We start from the raw sequence: 6,565 nt of genomic DNA, 5'->3' as shown, positions 1-6,565 counted from the left end.
TATTCAAAGATTAAGCGATCGGCTTTGTCTGGTGGATCGTCGAGAGTAGCTAGCTGAGTGCCTTAAGCGATTTGTTTTAAAGATATAGTGTGCTACTTTAAAATCCAAAAAGGATACATTACTTTGAGATCTAACTAACATTTAATATTGTATATATATATATATATATATATATATATAATATTAAAAGTTAGCAGCTCTAAACCATGAAATGCTTATTTTAAATCTTATCAGTTTTATTGATATAATTGCTCTTAATGATATCACAGTCAAATAATTTTATTATAACTGTTATTTATCATCATCTTTATTATAAGTACCGTTAATTATCACCATCATCATCTTCTTCCACAGTATCATTGACATCATCGTCATCGCCAACACCATAATTATCATCAGCACTATCATCGTCAGCTCCGTCATCAAGCGTTATCATTTGCATTATCACCAATATCATCTTCACCATCATCATCGTCATCGTCATCACCATCATCATCATCATTGTCATCGCCATCGTCATCACCATCATCATCATCACCGTCACCATCACCATCACTATCACCATACATATCATCATAATTATCATAATCATCATAATTTCCATCTTCATCATCACCATCATTACAATCATCAACTTCATCATCATTATCATCATCACCATCATTAGCATCATCAACATCATCATCCTAACAACCATGCCATTTTTATTAACATAAATAATATATATATATAATGATAATAATAATAATTATTATTATTATCATTATTATTATTATTATTATTATTATTTTATTATTATTATTATTATTATTATTATTATTATTATTATTATTATTATTATTATCATTAATTTTGGCTACCATCACCATCGACTTTGATTATTTTCATGATTTGTTTGTTTTGGTGTGTGTTTTTTGTTTTTGTTTTTCATTAATTTATTTTAACCGTTATTTCTTCTTATGTTTATTTCGTTCTACTTTAATTTAATTTTTTGTTTCAATTTATTTATGACAAATATATCTTTATTTAAGTTAATTCCCAATAAGTGTTTTGTTTTATTTCGGCTTAACTTATTATTTATTTAATTTAGGTTTTTATTTTAATGTTTGTTTTTTTTCACAAATGGTTGCTCATTCCATAAACTTTTCTTCCATTATCCATTTGATACATACAATAATATCACTTTCCCATTGTAAAAGTATTATTATTTTAAATTTGTCTACAAATTATTTTTTCAGATGCTCTAATTCAACAAAATTCCACTTAGTTCATTTGGTTAGAGCGTGGGTTAATAGAATTTAATGGAATTACAATAATTATTGAGAAACCTGTGCAAATTATCAAATAACTTAGTCGTCTAAAAACAATCATTAACAAAAAAATTCTAAAAATACGCCTAAAAACAAGAAATCCGTTTCAAAGCTCAAACCTATTGAATGTATTTAGCGGGGGAAAAGCTACTTATTTGTTCTTATTGTCTTGAATTTCAAAATATCGTCTCCATTTGGATTCTTTAAGCCTTCAAATTTGTTTTACGTCGATCAATGAGGGATTTTCTAGAGCTAAAAACACTTGACGCCGTCGAATTAAATCAGAACTGATAAGTTGAACTTATTTTTTTGGGATAATCAGGAAACAAATCAAGGGGAAGACCAGCTCCTCGAAACACAGAAGAATATAACAAAAATTCTACCCACATACAATAGCAGGCACGATGAAATAAATCCTCTTGAATGTAGAAGTAACACACAAAGTTCAAGTTAAAGCACCATCACTTGTTATCTTGAAGCTGATTGAAACAGAGTTCAAGTTCAGTTTTAAAGAATGAACAATTATCTTGTTCAGTAGGGTAGTATTGAGTTTCACGCATGCGCCGCTCTTTAGCACTACACGCGTGTTTGGCCTTTCATTCTTCTTCTTTTTTTTTTTTTTTTTTTTTTTTTTTTTTCCATGCGTTCGCTTCATTGTGTTTCTCCCTCAACAAAACCAAAATTCAGACTAATCTGGATCAGGGGTGCCCTGTATTAAAAACAGCCATAGTTTATATCTTTCAAGCACCGATCTCTGAATTAGTCCGTATGCTTCCAATTCTGATTCAAATGTTATTTTGAACCCACTGGTTCTTTCAGGGTTCTGCCCTGTTTTTGATCGGTCCAGGGGTTGTTTCAGGGTTTTGTTTCAGGCCTTTTTATTTGATCTTTATTTTCAGACCGGCTTTTACTTTTCTTTTTTTTGCTTTTTGTTGGTTTTTGGCGTCTCCCCATTTCAAAAAAAAAAACGCTGACAGTCGGAGATGAAGACTGGATCTGAGACTGAGTAGCACGCTGCAAATTGTAATTTATTCACAGCCGAACAACGTATCTTCATTTTACATGGCATTTGAATTGAAATATTTATTTTCCGTATTTTAGGCAGAAAACATTAAGCACAAAAATTCTGTTTAGTCTTAGATCGCCCATTTTAGGGCATATAAGGCCATCTTGGGCCAACAAGGTGTATCTATTATACGCCTTTCAAAATCGCCTCTGTTAAAGTCAACATAAAAATTTTTGTTTACCATGTTCACAAAGTATCTATTCTAACTTATAACTACTTCTTAAGCAGGATATAATAAAGAATTAACATAGCTATCACAAATGCTTTCTTTTTTCGTTCCGCGGAAGCTTTGGACCCGGATCCGGACCTCATTCAGTAATTATCAACCGCCTATCCAAAGGACTGATAGTTTCCGTAAATACAAGCTATACCACTGCTAAACCGCGTCCTTGTGTGTATCCAGTGTCATTGAAAGATTAAAGGAAAAACGACCGCAAAATATACGTCTCCCGCCTCGCGAAATGCGTCAAATTAATGCTACAGAACATTTCCCTTTACGAATACTAGCTGCAGTTTTCTAGAGTTTACATGAAAGATTCGACAAAAATAACAATAGTTATGCATTTTCAATAGGTACACACTAGTTTTCGGCATAGTGAACCACATTTCAAATAGACATTTCCGATTTAGCGGCATAGGGAAAGTATATTCCGCATTCTATAATCCGACCGGAATAGCATAAATTAAAAAGAGCTATCATCATTTTATTCCAGATTTAACCAATAGAATTTTCAAAACTCCTTATCTTACTGTTTTCTCAGCTAGTACAATGTATTATTAGGTAAATAACAACTGCGTAAGAAAGTTTGTAACTATTGTTACTGACGTTACTCCTTCGTCTTACTACTATGGTCCTTGATAGTCAATCCTCTTACTACGAAGAACTAATGTCCCAAACGTCATATACTTATGAACTTTATTATACACCTGTTGTATTCAACGCACCAAAACAGTCACAACTGACTAGTAAGGGCTAGTAGTATCAACATATCTTGAGATTTGTTTACAGTATTAAGCTAGGAATTTTTCTGCTCTCACTAATATAAACATGTGTTACGCCAGTTTGTTTTACTTTTCCGAAAAGTATATCAAAAAGAACATATATAACATATATACATTATATAGAACATTAACAAGATAGACAGCAGGGTTACTACAATAAACATTGGGAAAGGTGGGACATCCATTGCTGACTGACGCAAACAGGTAGTGTATTAAACATATATGCAACTTTTTCGTTCGCAATCACGAAACCAAACAAAAATATTTTAAAAAAACATTACGACCAGTGCATGTGTGCAAATTTTTAGGGCGCTTTTCACTTTTCTTAATCCTGTGAGAAAGGCGCGATGGACAACAACAAGCAAAGAAAACCAAGAAAAAACTACACTCAAGTCGAAGATACTCTTCTTCTTCAAGCTGTGCAAACATGTGGAAGAGAGTGGAAAAGCGTTTTGAGTTTTATGAGAAGGCATGTTGAGGTTTTGGGAGAAGCAGGTGATCAGTATTTGGCAGAAGGAAATTCCAACAAAGTGTTGCAGGAGCGATTAAGGAAGAGAGCTACTAAACTGCTTAACAACGCTCTTCCTTCAAGGTAAGAATGCTGTTGACCAAAGAAGAAAGGACTTTCAATAACGGTATTATATGGAGTGCGATGATTCTTTTATTTCCTGGTAGGAATGCCAGTGAAGCAAGCACGTCAAATAAAATAATTGATGAAGAATACTCGTCCGCATCCAGTGTGGAAGAAACTTGTAATAAAGATACTGAAGAAGTTGAAGACATTTGCAGAGCTATCAAAGATCGCGAAACAAATTATGTGTTAGATGCAGAAAAGAACGAACCAAATGACGACCCTGCTGACATCCTTACACGAATCAAGAAAATAAGACAAAGCGAGAGGATGGAAGACAGGTAATTTATAAGCAGACAGAATTACTTTGAACGTTTCTCAAACCTATTTTATAATAAAACCTCGTTTATTTTGCTATTATCCTTTAAGGAAAAGACCTCTCAATGAAAGCTCATAAGTCCACTTCATTGAACACCAACAACAACAGCTATAATCTTCTAACCATCAAGAGATCGCCTTTTCAACCTTCGGTTCCTAAATCTAAAGCAGTGGATTTTACTCTCCTTAATTCTAGATCTATAAGGAATAAATCACTGGCGCTGAAAGACTATGTCGTCGATCATGACATTGATATCCTTGCTTTAACTGAAACTTGGCTCTCTTTAAATCAAGATGATCAGATTATTAGAAATTTATGCCCAACTGGTTATTCCTTGTGCAGTGTACCGAGAGGATCCCGAGGCGGTGGAGTTGCAGTTCTCTACAAGAAAGTGCTGAAATTTAAAAAGCAGTTCATCAAACATCGTTTCAAATCCTTCGAATTTATTGATCTACTTATGCGGAATTCGTCGAGTGCTACTCTGCGGCTTTTACTCATCTATCGTCCTCCTCCATCTAAATCTAACGATAGCTCATTGGCACTATTTTTTGACGAGTTTCCTATCCTTCTTGAACAACTGATCGCTACTTCTGGCTCTTTACTCATTGCTGGGGATTTCAACTTCCATGTTGACAATTCAAATGACCCTACTGCTCTTCGTTTCTCTCAGTTACTTGATGTCTTCAATCTCAAGCAACACATCAGTTCTCCTACTCACAAGAGTGGTCACATCCTGGACCTTGTCATAACTAGATCTGATGATTCCTTTGCCAGCAGTTTTTTGGTAACTGATCCTGCATTATCAGACCATTTTGCTGTCCATTGTACGTTATCCTTAGTCAAGCCTTCATTTGAGATGAAAGAGATCTCTTATCGAAAACTGAAATCTATTGATATTCAACGATTTCGCGATGATGTTATCCAGTTACCTGTGGTTGCTAATGATGTCTGCACTGCTGATGTTGCTGATCTAGTCCATCGTTATAATAAAGAGTTGACAGACCTGTTAGACAAGCATGCTCCTGTAAGGAACCGCCTAATCACACTACGTCCATTGGCACCGTTGTATTCTGATGAGATCAAGATCGAGAAACAGAAAAGGAGGAGATTAGAAAGACGTTGGCGGGCGTCAGGTTTGACTGTGGATAGAGGCCTGTTTGTTGAACAATGCCACATCGTTAACAAGTGTGTTTACGATTCCAAGATGAATTATTTTTCTGCCCTGATCAAGAATAACCAATCTAACCCCAAGGCGCTTTTCTCAAGTGTTGACAAGCTACTCCATCGTCAACCCGAGAAGAAACTTCCTTCAACTGATTGTCCAAGAACTCTCGCAAACTCTTTTGCCGAGTTATTTCATGGTAAGATATCAAAGCTCAGTAGTGATCTCAAGACAAGAACGAAAGATATCGTCAATCCGTTTCCTGATTCTGACTGTTGCCAAGCTGTATTCTGCGAGTTCAAGAACGTTACTGTTGAGGAGCTGTCAACCTATGTTGGTGCGTCCGCTGTCAAATCTTGTGTGCTTGATCCAATTCCAGCTTCCATCATGAAGGAGTGTACTGATTTGTTGTATCCTGTAATCACCCGTATTGTTAACCTATCTTTGGAACTTTCTATACTCCCTACATCATTGAAAGAAGCAGTTGTTTCACCTTTACTTAAGAAGTCCTCTTTGGACCATGAAGAACTGCTCAACTATAGACCTATATCGAATCTTCCGTTTGTTTCGAAGTGTTGCGAGAAAGTGGCGTCTTCACAACTAACTGCCTATTTAAATGACAATAGCTTAACGGAACCTTTTCAATCTGCATACAAGGAACGCCACGGCACTGAATCTGCCCTTATTAGAGTACAGAATGACATCCTTCGTGCCATTGATGATGACAAATGTGTTGTCCTGCTGCTTCTAGACCTGTCTTCAGCATTTGACACTGTAGTTCATCGCATCCTGCTTTCAAGACTCTCTTCTCGTTTTGGAGTACGTGGTAAAGTTCTTGCTTGGTTTCGTTCCTACCTTGCTGATCGCAAACGAGTCATCTGTGTTGAAAACCAACGATCGGACGTTTTCAACTTGGAGTACGGTGTGCCACAAGGATCCGTTTTGGGCCCAGTCCTTTTTACTTTGTACACTTCACCATTAGGCGATATAATGCGGCATCGTGGTGTTTCATTTCACCTCTACGCGGATGACACGCAGATTTACTACGCATTCAACTGCTCCATTGGAGGTGACA

The sequence above is a fragment of the Actinia tenebrosa genome, unplaced genomic scaffold (assembly GCF_029948245.1).
Source record: "Actinia tenebrosa isolate PJP-AT-01 unplaced genomic scaffold, QUT_ActTen_1.0 PGA_scaffold11__36_contigs__length_13525064, whole genome shotgun sequence".
Classification (NCBI taxonomy): Eukaryota; Metazoa; Cnidaria; class Anthozoa; order Actiniaria; family Actiniidae; genus Actinia; species Actinia tenebrosa.
The sequence above is the reverse complement of the archived record's forward strand: the minus strand, read 5'-3'. Positions refer to the sequence as shown.